At 43.2% G+C, this 14976-nt stretch overlaps 1 long non-coding RNA gene across 2 annotated transcripts in view; it reads right to left on the reverse strand.

Moving 5' to 3' along the window:
• Positions 1-757: 757 nt before the first annotated feature.
• LOC144821895 (uncharacterized) overlaps positions 758-14976 on the reverse strand; it is a 99982-nt gene continuing 85763 nt past the window's right edge. The window contains exons 5-6 of one of the 2 annotated variants that reach the window (XR_013608494.1): positions 6137-6222; positions 1113-1146 (exon numbers count right to left, since the gene is read on the reverse strand). This is a non-coding gene — a long non-coding RNA (uncharacterized LOC144821895). Of the gene's footprint in view, positions 1147-6136; positions 6223-14976 lie in introns of both variants that reach the window. The other variant, XR_013608495.1, reaches the window with a different exon arrangement.

Below are 14976 nucleotides of genomic sequence, written 5' to 3' on the forward strand. Positions count from 1 at the left end.
CAATGATTAAGAGAGAGATATTTCACCAGTTAGTTCTCCAAATCTAGCCCAGGAGAATAATAAAGCAAATGTGGATTGTCAGAACCCTCCGAAGGCTAACTCATAAAAATACAGGCTTGGCACCAAACCGACCTTTTTGTAATTATAGAAAAAATTGGACATTAAAACTATACATTGTTTAATATGCAGAGAATGGGAGTGATGTCACTACTAGTGATATTTAAATTGTGTAAGGTTGTTAGATTTCTAAGCTTAAAAGCAACTGTGAGGTTAAGTAAGTGGTAAGGAATAATTAAAGATCATGTACAGGTACATCAGGGCACAATTCCTAAAAAAAGAAGTGAAGGACTCTCCAAGTTAGGTAGTTTCACAGGAAGTGAAATCATGGCAGGTGGCATTGCAGGAAGTGACATCACAGGAAGTGACATTACGGAGCGTGACAGGATCTGTTACCCAAGGATTGACAAATAACTCTGCTGCCAGGCTACCCCACCAGGCGTAATATTCCATGTGCAGCACATTTCCATGCAGATGTGACTGCTTTAGCTGTCTGGTGGTTAGCACATTTGATGGAAAGATCTGTCTTTGTCTAGTCCTAGTTTTGACTTGAAGTAACATTCATGGTTAATGCGCCTCCTGCAAAGCACATCATGTAACATACAGATGGCAGGTTTTATTTTATGTAGATAGGTATTTAGGTTACTGCTTTGAACACAGAGATCATTTTGTTACATGCAGTTGCATTTATAATGCTTCTAGTATAGCACAGTGAGCTATGAAGGATGATATGTGACTCCCACACCCAGTAACCCTCACTGTCTTATGCAGCACATCCTGTTCAATGATGTACAATCTTGTGTGATTTATTGACCGTATAATATGTATGTTTGCTGTAACGTGATCTGGCACCCTATAATTGGATGAATAGCGCTGTAAAACAAATAATAAAACTGGTATTTAAATTGTTATTTTGTACTGGGACAGAGTAACTCATCTGACATTCTTACAGTGCATGAATATCTATTGTATATGGGGGTCCGAACAAAGTCAAAATTGTGCCTCTCTTATGAGCCTTTGAAGTGTTAACAAGCTGCTGCTTTTGTTTCCCTTCCTCTGCATTTACATCTAGGTGTGAGGCTGTAGAAGCTGAAATAGAAATAATAAGGAATAATATAAATAACACAAGTCTCTGTCAGCACAACTGTTAGCAAGATTTATTGGGGAACAACAAGTAATGCAAAAGAACGTGCAGCACGGAGGCAGACAATATAGATACTGAATTCCCAAAGATGTGACGTTGGTGACAGCTTTTATAGGCCAAAACAACAAAGGAGGCGGCATTATCACATATGTAACACAAATTAAGCCCTATCCATTTGACCAATGAGCAAAGCTTCTAAACAGTCATATACCACGTAAGGTCCGAACCATACTGTTGCTGACCATGTGACCCAAGTGGGCAGCTTCTGGGACTTTCCACTGTAATGTAAGATATAAGTCTGGTGCTTTTCCAGTTAATAATTGCAACATATTTGAAAGGATCGGACATATTGCAAAATGTGCTATGCTGAAATGTCTGTGTCTACGTGTGCATCTTCCCTGTCACGTATTATTCTTGATCAAACCTTGTGTTACAAAAGCTGTGTCTCTGAAGCAAATGGAAAAGTACGAGCATTTGTGCACTGCTTTTTATGTCAACTTAGCAGGGCCTTAAAGTTTACAGCATTTGGTATCATACAAGAAAAATGGCTTCTACAAGGCTACAGGCAGCCCCCAGCCTGGGTACTCGGGCAAAGAAGGCCAAATGAGACCTTAAGTTCGGCCTTTGTTATGGCCCAGCTGGAGTCTCAAATAACAAAACCCCTCCCCATCTGCACGTTGCTGCTCGGAAGGAAAGCAGATAACGAGAAGGCGCTGCTGAATGAATCCCGCTGTCTCACACTTACAGCGGGACATGCTCAGCATATTTTAGAGTGAGGCTCAACTTCTTGGCAGGGTGGACGGCATCCTCCCTGTGAAAAGAGTGGGTGGACACTGTCCACCCGCGTGTACCCCCAACTCGAGCCTTGGATGATAAAGAGGGAGGGAGATGTTAGGATGAGATGGATGGGGAGCTGAGAAGAATTATATTAGTGAGGCCAGAGGTCTCACGTTCCCCAGGTCTATGCACAAATACCTCATCCCGCCCACGTTTTTCCAATGTATTCTATAATGAATACCTTTTATGAGGTATTGATTCACTGTTTCACTATAATGCACCCTTTTAAACCCTAAGGCCTGTGTTTTCCCTGCTTATGAGCAATGACAAAAATCGAGAAAAGATTGTGAAAATAATGTCGTGTATGAGGTATCGGCAATCAAGGACATACAAAGATGGATCACATCAACAAAGTGAAATATATTTGGTCTTCTCCAGAGAATTTTTCACTATATTGCCTTACAGTCTAGTAACCACTTGCCAAATGCAATAATTGATTTAGCTGACACCCCTGTGAGTCACTCAGGGCCAGATGCGTATACGTTTCGCTTAGCAATTTCCAAATAGCGATTCTATCTGAGTCGCAATTAGGAAATCAAAAATGTTAATGTACAAAAGTACAATTTCCACAATTTGTGAATCTTTAATTTTCATTCTCTGTTTTGCGATTTCCTAATAGATATTCACAAAATTTGCAAATGGGTATTAGAAAATAGCAAATAGGAAAAGTTGCTTTTTGGGAACAGAATGATGACATCACTACAAGAAGTTTTCACATGCATGCCCCTCCTAGTGCTCTGTAACACAGAAGAAGTGAGTGCTGTATGAAAGAAAAGGTGTCAAGTTGCTTGGCAGAGGCACATGAGACAGGCAGAGAACAATCTCAGCAGCTACAACCAACACCCATGGAAACCATGATTGAGCCAGCAATTCAGCCAGAGTGTTGTTAGGCTGTCCAATATAGATACCTCCAATCCACCATCCACATTGGAAGGTAAGATTTCATTAGTTTTTCATTATATCTTGAGAAATGTATAAGAAGTACAGATCTTACATTAACGCATATGAGAATAGTCATTCCATTGTAATGGTTGTTTTAACTTTCAAATGCATAATGGTAGTTGTAGTAACAATAATCATTAATTTATCCTAAGTAGAGAAACACATATAAATAGTTTTCTCTCAAAAGGCTGGTCATTAAAAGTAGCCAATAATGAAAGAAGTGGATTTAGAGTTACAAAATATATTTTCAGGTAAAACTAAATCAGTTTACTAAAGTACATCTATATATTTTTCTAAGATGACACAGAAGAAGAAGGCACTGATCAAAGTTCTTGTGAAATTGAGTGTTCCACAGGCATGCCTGCCACACAGACAGAGCAAGTAGCTACCAGAAGAAGAGCTACAGTTTCATCACTCCCTGATTTCCCAGATATAGGAAAAAACCAACCCCAGCCAGGGAAAACACTGCAACATCTTCATTTGACAGGCAGATGCGTCTTAGGGTTTTGCTCAACAAGGGAGAAACCTGGTATCCTAATTAATTATTATGACTTGATTTATACAACAACCACACCATATTCCTTTAGTGATTGGATTATTTATTCACCCTATTTTTCTTTCTCTCTTAGGGTTTTGCAGCATCGTTGTCATGCCATAGCTTTAGGAATGCTGGTCTCCTTGCTTTGGGAAAGGCTACAGAGATATCTCGACTGTTTGAGGGAGTTGGAGACCTCATGCTGTCTCTTCAGAGGATGCAAACAAAAAATAATAAAACTGTAAATTGGCAACTAATATGTGTGGATCACACCATGCCACAACTGCTCGATGGGCAAGAACGTTTTAGGAAAACAGTGGAGGATGGTCAGCATCCTGATGAGTAACAGCTTTGATAGACGCACTGAAACTGTAACACAAACTTGACAATGCAACAGGAACACTCAACACAAAGGCGTGGGCATCACGTGGTGAAGTTTGATACATTGGGCCGACCCATAAGCCATCTGGTGCAGGCTACTATCGCGTCATCTAGGCGCTCTGTTAACAAAAACTCAGATGGGTCCCTGCTGTAGTGGTATAGCACGTGACATAGGGCCCGATGTAGGTAGGCAAATACCGGTCGGAAACGGCCGAAAATACCGATTTTCGGCCGTTTCCGACCGGTATTTGGATATTGAGATGTAGGGGCATGTTAAATTACAGAATCGGTAATTTTACCGAATCTGTAATTTTTCCGATTCGGTAAAATACAGAATCTGTAAAATTACCGATTCTGTAATTTAACATGTAGGTAGCACTGTAATCAGTGCTACAAGGGTTTAAGAATTCGTTATTTACCACCAACTCGAAGTTGGTGGTAAATAATGAAAACCCTTCAAAAATCATTTTTTTTGCTTTAAAAATGTGCAATGTTGCAGACATACATGCCCTAAGGGCATGTATGTCAGCAACATGTGCACCCATGCACAATTGAGGGGTGCAACAGGGTGTCAAAGTGACACCCTGTCCCCCTTTCAAATTCGGTAATTTTACCGAATCGGTATTTACCAATTCGGTAATTGGCATTGATTCCTATGGGCCTCAAGGCCCATAGGAATCAATGGCAATTACCGAATCGGTAAATACCGATTCGGTAATTACCGAATCATTCCGATTCAGTAATTTCTAAAGTAAAATTACCTACATCCCATTTACCTATTCTTAAATACCGAATCGGTATGATTCGGTATTTAAGAGTAGGTAAATCGAGATTACCTACATCGGGCCCTTAGGGCGGTATACATCTGCCTTAGAAAATATACAAACCAGTGTAGTATCAGGTGCTGCAGAAGTAGGGTTAGGGGATAGTGATGAGGCATCAGGCTTACGTAGCCTCTCTGGGCCTGATGTATCAAACCTGAGGCGCACATCCCAACATATATCCAGTACAGATGTTGGTGATACTCCACAGACAGGCACTGCTGAGAAAAGTAGTGTAAACAGAGGAAGAAGAAAACACTAATGTGTTTGCTGTCCTCTTGTATGCAATTTACTTCTCACCTTGTTTGCTTGGCAAAAAAAACACTAAACAATTGTGAAAAAAGTTATTCATATATATTCTTTGTTCTTTCAACACAAAATGAGAATGATTGCTGAATAGAAGCAACAATTTGTTTTAAAAGCACCATCATACTTGTATTTTAAATATTTCCTTTTTACTTAGTTTAAAAGTAATTAGTAGTGATCTCGCCACAACATGCTCTACCCTCATCAGCACCAGAGGCACACTGTTGGTGTTGTATTTGTGGTATTCCATCCCCAGGATCAGCATGTGAATCATTCTCCACGTTGTGTAGACCCCTCCTAATAGCAAGATTGTGCAACATTGCACCTGTAGCTATGATGTTGCAGCATGTTTGGGGACAGCACTGGAGGGCTCCAACACTCTTGTGCAGACAACTGGAGCATCCTTTTAGGATTCCAAATGTCCCTCCATGATAGAGTGTGTAGTTTAGTGAGCACAGTTGTATTACAGTTGGATGTAAGTCGTTCCAACGCATACTTTTACAACGCATGCCATTACAACGAAACTTTTACAACACAACATCCATTACAATGCATTCCATTACAACGCATGCCATTACAACGCATTTCACAAAACTATCTTTACAACGCATTCCATTACAACGCATGCTACCTTTACAACGCATACCATTACAACACATACCATTTCATCGCATATATGGTAAGTAATGGATAGTGTAGGGGTAAAATTTACTATTCTAACTCCAGGGGGGTGCAACAGTAGGGTAAGTGTTGGATAGTGTAAGGGTACTATGCGTTGTAATGCTATGCATTGTAATGGTATGCGTTGTAATGACATGCGTTGTAGTGGTATGCGTTGTAGTGTCATGCGTTGTAATGGTTGCGTTGTAATGGCATGCGTTGTAATGGATGTTGCGTTATAAAAGTTTTGTTGTAATGGTAGTGCGTTGTAAAAGTTGCGTTGTAAAGGTTGTTTCCCATTGCAGTTCAATCCTTGTGCTTGGATTTGAATATGGTGTTGAGATCCTAGCCATATTGAACATGCACTCTTTCCTAAAACATAACAAACAGACATTAGTATGGATTGTTAGTTTGCATGATAAACTTGGTGTAAAATAATTTATATTGGCTTACCAAGTAGAAAACTGTCACCAAATCACCTCGAGACAGTCTATTGTGTATCCCACTGTGGCCGAATATATATGAATCATGAGTGCTGCCTGGAAATTGGGCCACAAGGTTTGTTATCATACAGAATGCATCACACACAACCTGTATATTGACTAATTTTGTGGTATTGAAAAGTAAATGTATTAGCAGATAATGGACATATAGCAATATGCATACCATCAACACACCCTATGACATTAGGAAACAGTGCCTGACGATAAAATAATAGTTTTGCATGCTGTAAGTCCTGCTGAGATGCAGCAAAATAAGTGTACTCATTTATTTTGTAAAACATAACATCAAGAAAACCATGGAAAAATTTGATAAAGCACTTTGGGACCCCTCACCCCCCTGCTACTGCTATTACTCATTGGTAACTTCCAGATGCTAATAGGCGTACACAACAAAATGCCTCACATGCAGTGTAATAGCATTGCTTATATGTGTGGGGGTCAACTTATGTGTGGCTGTAAATCTGCAATCAATCCTAAAATGAAATGACCTGACTGCTGAACCTGTATTTCTCAAACACCTCCTCCTCCTCTGTTTGGTCAAACAGGGACACCCCCACCCTAAAAATCCTCTCCTGTCTCCTACTCGACAGACCTGCCAAAATCCTCCTCCCCCTTGCCAGAACTTACAATGCTGCCGCTGTGAAAGGGCCTGATGCATTTTGGGCCAGTTTACACATGTTGCATATGATTAGCACTGCATTGAAATTGGTGGTAATAGCACTGCCTAAAACTGCATTTTGCTACTAGTCGCAATTAGGAAAAGCTTCATACAAACAAATTGCGATTCCCGGTTTAGAAATCCCTGTTTGAAGTTCCTCATTTGGAATCACGCAAATAGCTGATTAAAAGGAAGGAATCCCAATATGGACCAGCCAAATTGCATTTTGCACCTACCAAAAAGGGCTTTTCTATTTGCAAATGGCCCAAAATAGTCATTTGGACAATTTGTGAATGCAAAAACTGTTTGTACATCTGGCTCTAAATTTCTGAATTTGTGAGTGTTGAATTAGGTTTTCTTTTTCTTATGCTGAAACCCATTTTACAATTCAGGAAAGTTTTTTCTAATCGTAGAAAGTGCTTAAAAAATATTACAGATTAATTATTTGTAAGAGGAGTGTTTGAAGTATTCTGAATGTGTGAAACTGTGCATCGGGACACCGTAGTTCCATTAGCAAACCATTGATTAGGTACCAACACCCTAGTTATGGTGGTAAATGGTTTACAAAGGAAAAGAACCCCTTGACCTTATTGGGATTCAAGGTGAGAAATTCGAGGGAAATTGGGAAACTACAGAGTGGATCACCCTCACCAAAATGGAAGATCTTCACTTAGTGTGATTCCAGTGGTTAAAGCGGTATTCATTTACTATTAAAATATAGTATTTATTTAGTATGCATGAAGACTAAGTAGTATGCCACCAAGCCGAAATATGTACAACATATACAAACACCACAACACTTCCCTAAACCCTGAAACACTACCCCCAGCACGACCCTCCCCCGACTCCCAGTTCGGTCCCCACACTCAAACACTACCCTGCACAACCCTCCAGCACTACCCTAAAACACTACCCTACACTACACCATCACCACAACACTACCCTAAACATTAAAACACTACCCCCAGCACAACCCCAGTCAGGACCCCACACTCAAACACTACCCTACACGACCCTCCAGCGCTACCCTAAACCCTAAAACACTACCCTACACTACACAAACACCACAACACTACCCTCAACATTAAAACACTACCCTCAGCATGACCCCGACCCCAAGTCAGGTCCCCACACTCAAACACTACCCTACACGACCCCCCAGCACTTCCCTACCCTAAAACACTACCCTACACAAACACCACAACACTACCCTACACCCTAAAACACTACCCCCAGCACGACTCTCCTCCGACCTCCAGTCCAGTCCCCACACTTAAACACTACCCTGCACGACCCCCCAGGACTACCCTAAAACCTAAAACACTACCTTACACTACACAAACACCATAACACTAAACCCTAAAACGCTACCCCCAGCACGACCCTCCCCCAAACCCCAGTCCGGTCCCTACACTCAATCACTACCATGCACGATCCGCCAGCACTAGCTACCCTAAACCCTAAGATATTACCCTACACTACACAAACACCACAATAGTATAATAAATAAGGCATAACAATAGTATAATACATAAGGCACCGATTTACCATTCAGCATGCAGCTTGAATAGAATGTTAATAGTAGTCTGGGTAAAGTCCTGTAGTATTCAAATTGTTTGTATTCACTAAATGTTCTGCATTGTAAATGAAGACTATGCAATTACAAATAAGTATGTGCTTAGTATTCTGTTAGTATTCAAGAAGTACCACTCACATATCAGTAGTCTTCATGCACTATCCTTCCCAAAAAGAACACTATTAAATACTAAAAATGGCATAAAATAGTCTTCGAATGCTATAAAAAGACAGGTTAACCACTAAATGTAGTATTCGACTTCGGTAAGGGTCACTGCCAACTCTTCATTTTTTTTTAAACAAAAAGCTGGATGCTTAAAAAATGCTCCTTGAAATACCGTGGCAGGCCACGCCCTGTCATTGCAGCCAATCTCCGAAGTTCACAACTGTTGATCTTTCTGTGTACCACAGGCAATATGCCCAGTGAAGACTAATTAGGCAGGTCATTATGTGACTCCCTGTGATTTCTTATTTTACAAACTGATCTATTGGTACATCGATCGGGTTGCCAAATAAAACACAGGACTCAAAAAGTCATTGTGCAATTTGTGACTGCTTTTTGCAACTGGTTTGTTAATATATCTGGCCACATACTACTTCGCCTGTAGACTCTCGGGGCCTCATTTATGAAAAGTGGCGCATCGCTGCGTGAAAACAGCGAAGCGTCACTTTTCACTACGCCCTCCTTGCGACACCAATGATGCGTCATATTTACAGTATGACGCATCATTGCGCAAGGAGTTACAGATACGTCAGTATTTCTGACGTATCTGTATGGCGCAAAAGTGACACATTGCTGGAGTGTGTCACAAGCCCCATGTGAAAGGGCTGCGTCAGTCTTACGCCTGCTGTGAGGCAGGCGTAAGAAATTGACGCATTTGAGTCCTAGAAGTGGCGCAGTGATTTCACTGCGTCACTTCTATGATCCTTTCTTGCGTCAGAACGCCCCCTGCATGCATTATACCTGGCGAAGGTGTAATGTAGCTCAGGGGTTTACAAAGTGACGCATCTACCTAGATGCGTCACTTTGTAAATATGGTGCAACAGGGCACATTTTTTACGCTGCTGTGCGTCACAAAAAGTAACGCACCGGCGGCGTAAAAGTGACGCACGGCCTCATAAATGAGGCCCTAGGTGTGTGCTGCTGCCAACCTAAGATATGGTCAAAAGTGGAATAAAAACAATATCCTCTCGCCACCACTGTAAAAATACTTGAGACTCAGTAGGTAAGTGAAATGGGATCAAATGCCAAATTTACACCACTTAAACTTTGTTCCTGTAGACAGGCAGTTGCAAGCGCTTTAACCCCTTAGCTGCGGCGGCTATTCCGCCGCAGTGCTAAGGGGGAGTGGGGGCCGCGCGGCGCTCCCGTACTCGTGACGGAACCGATCCATCATGGCCCTCGGGTGAGCTGTGCTTGTGACGGAACGGTTCCGTCACGGCCCCGCCTGCCTAATAGAATGCTCAGCGCAGGCGTGGAATTCGCACCACGCAGGTGCGGAATTTGCGCCGCGCAGGCGCGTTGAGCGGGCCGTGACGGAACCGTTCCGTCACCAGCACATCCCACTGGTGGAATTAAAAAATTCTCCTCATATCGCAATTCTAAGACTAGGTATTCCCTGGCATTAGTATTTGGCGTTGCACCGCCTTGTAAACCTGGGACAGCATCAAAAAGCACTGGATGTTGCGATAGAATAACCACTGCAATACCCATTTCACGCCCCTTTGTAGCAGACGACTGCGGAAGAAAGGGGCATATTTACAAGGTGGGGTAAAGCCACGTTACATGTCTTAGTGTCACCTTGTAAATATGCAAAATGGCGGTACACCACCGGAGTGTCAAAAATAGTTACGCTCTGGTGGCCAAAGGGACTTGTGTCCGAAATGGAATTCATGCTAAAATATGGTGACAAATGCCAGTTTTACCTTTTGCATAGTTACACATATTTTGTCTGAACCATCATATAATAACGCAAAATCATGTTACCCAAATTTCACCCAGCCCTAGTTTAAATAGGATTTTTAGTCCTCCAGTCAACAAGTTGAGTTTCTCTCAGCTTGTTCTTTTCTTGGTGCTGGAAGAATCCATGGGCACTTTGTGTAGAGGGTTCAATGGTCTTGGATCCCCTGAATGAATGAATGAATTTGGGATTTGTATTGCGCAACTTTGCCCGGAGGCATCAAGGCGCATCAGATGGAAAACAGCTGAGTGGAGGGTGAACACAGATGAGGGGTTAAGGATAGGCTTCTGCGAAAAGCCAAGTTTTTAGGCCCTTACGAAAAAGGGCGAGGGACGCCTGACCCTTGAAGTCAGCAGGAAGCGTGTTCCAAAGTTTCGGGGCAAGGGAAAAGAAGGCCTTCCCTCCCCATCTGGCCTTGACGGTTCGAGGGACAGACAAAAGGTTTTTGTTGGCAGAGCGCAAGGCCGTGCCCGGGGTGTAAAAGGACACAATAGACCTAATGTCTTCAGCACCAGATCCGTGAAGAGCACGGTAGGTAAGGACTAATACCTTAAAGTTTATCCTGGCCTGCACAGGAAGCAAGTGAAGGTATTTTCTGATCAGGGATCCTGAGGACCGTCTGGGGGCGTCAACAACAAACTGTGCTGCTGCATTCTGGACAACTTGTAAACGGTGGACCAGCCTTTTGCTCATACCTAAGAAGAGGGCGTTACAATAGTCCAGACGAGGAGAGATGAGAGCCACCGAGACTTGTTTCCGGGCTTCCGGGGCAAGATAGTGTGTGAGTTTACGCAGGATCCTTAGGACACCACAACATGTGGATACAGTCCTGTTTACTTGCTTGTCAAAGGCAATTGTGGTGTCAAGAATTACACCCAGATTACGGGCGACAGGAGAGGGCTTGGGACACGTTCCAAGGGCAGGCGGCCACCAGTCAGCCGACCAAATATCTTGTTTACCCCCAAAGATAAGGACCTCGGTCTTTTCCCCATTTAATTTGAGGAAGTTTGAGGTCATCCAGCCTGCCACTGCTTCCATGCAGTTCCTGAAATTCAAGGCCGTATTCTCCACAGATTGAGAGAGGGAGACCATAATCTGGGTGTCGTCAGCGTACGACAATACTTCCAGTCCAAAAGATCTTACAATCCTAGCAAGTGGGGCCACATATATGTTGAAACATGTAGGGCTCAGGGAAGATCCCTGAGGGACCCCACACTGCAAAGGCTTGGCGGAGGAGAGGAAGTTTCCCAGTTTAACCCTTTGTTCACGCTGGTTTAGTAAAGATGTCAGGAGGTTTAGAGCCGGCCCATCTACTCCCATTTCACCAAGGCGTGAGGCCAAGATGGTGGGGGACAGGGTGTCAAAGGGAGCTGTAAGGTCGAGCAGGATCAGAAGGGTAGCCTGACCACTGTCGACCTTAGCGCGGATGTTATTGACCACCACGGTAAGGGCTGACTCTGTGCTATGCGCCTTCCGAAAGCCATGCTGAGGTGGGTCTAGCAGGCTGTCTTTGTCCAGGAAGGTGCTGAGATGGTGATTAAGGTGAGCCACGAGCATCTTGGTGGGGGCAGGGAGAAGGGATATGGGGCGGACGTTTTTTAGAATCCCGGGATCCATGGTGGCCTTTTTCAGAAGGGGCTTGACAAAGGCCATCTTCCAAGGAGAAGGGAGGAAAGTACAGATGACGGGGAGGGCTCCTGAGTCAGATTGAGGGCTTCTAGGGCTGTGTAAATATCCACGATTTTGGTATGAAAGAACGAGGATATCTGATCGCAGAAATCTTGAGATGCGACAATGGGATCGGGGTGTTGAACAACAGATAAGGAATCTATAATCTTAAATAGTTCACCGGGAGAACTGAGGGAGGTTGTCAGATTAGTTAAATATGACTGTTTTTCTGCCAGAACAGCGGCCTTGTATCCTTTAATAAGGATTTTGTGTTTAATCCTCTCATCGGGATCAGGATGGGCTCTCCAGAACCTTTCTTGCCTCCTACACTCCTGCCTAAGCAGTCTAAGGGAGTATGAAAATCAAGGGGCCGACAGGCATTTCATAGCACAATAGTGAGGCTTAGCCGGGGCTAGGATGTTAACAGCCTTCGAGATTGTGCTAGCCAGCTCAGAAGCAGCAACATCCGTATCAGTATTGGGAGAGAACTTAAAGTTGGTGACAATAGGGCCAAGGGACTCGTTATTCAGGCCCAAGTAGTTCCTTTTAGGAGCCCAGTTGTTATTATCCTTAAGGGGCACATAAGGTAGACACAATGTGAACTCGATAGGGACTGCCTTATGATCTGACCAGGAGAGAGGAAGGGGGAGGCCTACTTCCAACCTAGAATCATTGGTAAACACCCGGTCCAAAGTGTGGCCGGTCGAATGGGTAGAACTTCCTACTCTTTGTAAGAGACCACAAGAGGCCAGCGAGTCTACCAAGGAAATGGTGTCGGACGAATTGGAGATTTCCAATGGAAATTAAAATCACCAGAATGGTGAAGTTGGGCTTATCAATGAATGGTTCCAAGATTTCAAGGAGTTCAACAGTGAAAGCAGATCTGGGACCAGGGGATCTATAGATGAGAATGCCCGCAAAGGACACAGTAGGAGAGGGGCTAAGAGAAAAGTGTAACGCCTGGGAGGAGTTATGAGGGGATGGGAGACACTCAATACGACAATTTGTTGAATTTTTGTGTAGGATGCCAATTCCCCTCCCTTTACGTCCCTCTCTGTCCAGTCTCAAAAAGGCATAACCATTGGGGATAGCATTGATCAGATCTGGTCCGGATGATTCTGAGCCCCAGGTTTCAGTGTCGAAAACCCACAAAGGCTTCCTCTCCGAAATAAAATCTCTAAAAGCAATACTATTTTTAACTAGAGAGCGAGCATTGATAAGAATGCCCGTTTCCTTAGGAGGAGAGGGAGTGTGTTGTTCCCTGGTCACAGTAGGGGCGCCTAAAGGTGTAGATAGGGATGCAGTACTAGGGTCCCTGGGGCACCAGCACTCACAATCATCCCGCAGTCTCTCAGGAACATGCTTATGATGACAGGTTTGCCAAGATGGCTTAAGTGCTTTAAGAGTGCTTAAGGAGTAGGCAAAGCCTACTGCAAGAGGGGTGTTTATACTGTCAACCTCCCTGGGCCCTGGTGCCTCCTTGGCGCTGACGGGCGCAGACGGGCAGGACTCCGGCACAGGTCCGGCATGTCCGCTGATCGCGTCCACTGCGCGGAGACATATCCGTCCCCTTTTATGCGCAGCTAGAGCGCGTCCAAGCGCATCCTCAGGGTATGACTGAGGTAAGAGCCTTAAAGATGAAGAAAACACCTTGAACAAGAGCGGCACAGACTAGAGATCAAAGAAGGACGTGAAGTTCTCAAACTCAAACTGAAGTGGCTGTGCCTCTAGCGTTCTACTTTTTGTACCCAATTAGCCAGAAGGAATAACTACACATAGCTACCAAGCACTTCTCTAGTTTGTGGATTCCAGTAACATACTACCAGCATATCGAGTAGTAACTATTGGGATACCAAAATATCGTAGCAAAAATATCGACAATCTAACGATCGATTCATAAGCGAAGCATTTGCAGGTAAGTATAGGCTTACTGACTTTAACTCTTCATATATGTACCTTGAATAATTTTGTTTAAAATTTTAGTGCTTGCTTACCGAGCTACCCATCAAACTGGCCCTGTCTACCTGAGGAAAAGGTTCTGTTTGTATGTTCCCAATCGCCCCCTGCGATCGGCCAACCTGTGCCAAATGTCCGTCCCCAAATTCAAATATTGCAGACTTGGCGGCCAATCAATTTCAGTGAGAGCAGCAAAATCCTGGAATGCTCTTCCCCTCTATTTAAAAACTGCATTGACTCTTAGTGCTTTTAAGAAAGGTCTAAAAACCTACCTTTTCAATATTATAGTCTAGCTTCCCTTTTCTGTGTTTCCAGATATTTTTTTCTCTCTCTTACTGCTCAGCCTTCAACGCGCCAGGATACTATTTTTTTAGTAATAGAGCGTGCTATAAAAGCCTTTAATAATAAATAATAATAATAATAACCTATATATACTTCAAGGAATTTGGGAGGATGTGGAGTTAAAAATAGTAAACTTTGACTTAAATATATATATTTACTAGGTCACTATTTGGTTTGTAGCAGAGTATTCGTGTAATCGATACACTACTGACAACTGCTTGTAGTAACCAACGCTATACCATGACTTAAACGATGAAGCAGCAGCTGCACTTACTTATCGAGTATTAGTCAGGAACGGTCATTGCTTATATCACAAAAATCATGTCTAACAGAGAAATGTGGCAAGGACAAAGCTCAGCAGTTGATAGAAGGGTGGAAAGTCAATTTTTGCAGAAGTTGCCCCAATGTGGTCTTTCATAAAGCAAATGCTGAATGCAATCTATAGAATTCTGGCATCTAAAGAGACCAATGGGGATCATGAAAAGATATGGAAGTCCACCTTTCCCAATGAGAGAGGGGAGGAAGATCTCAGAGAAATAGGCTTGGATCTCCATTACATAAGTGGACCAAAATTCCTCCAATGACACGATGACTGGGAGGGTTAAGAAAAACCCTGCATTGGTGTTGTCC

Source organism: Lissotriton helveticus, chromosome 2_2 (genome assembly GCF_964261635.1).
Source record: "Lissotriton helveticus chromosome 2_2, aLisHel1.1, whole genome shotgun sequence".
NCBI lineage: Eukaryota > Metazoa > Chordata > Amphibia > Caudata > Salamandridae > Lissotriton > Lissotriton helveticus.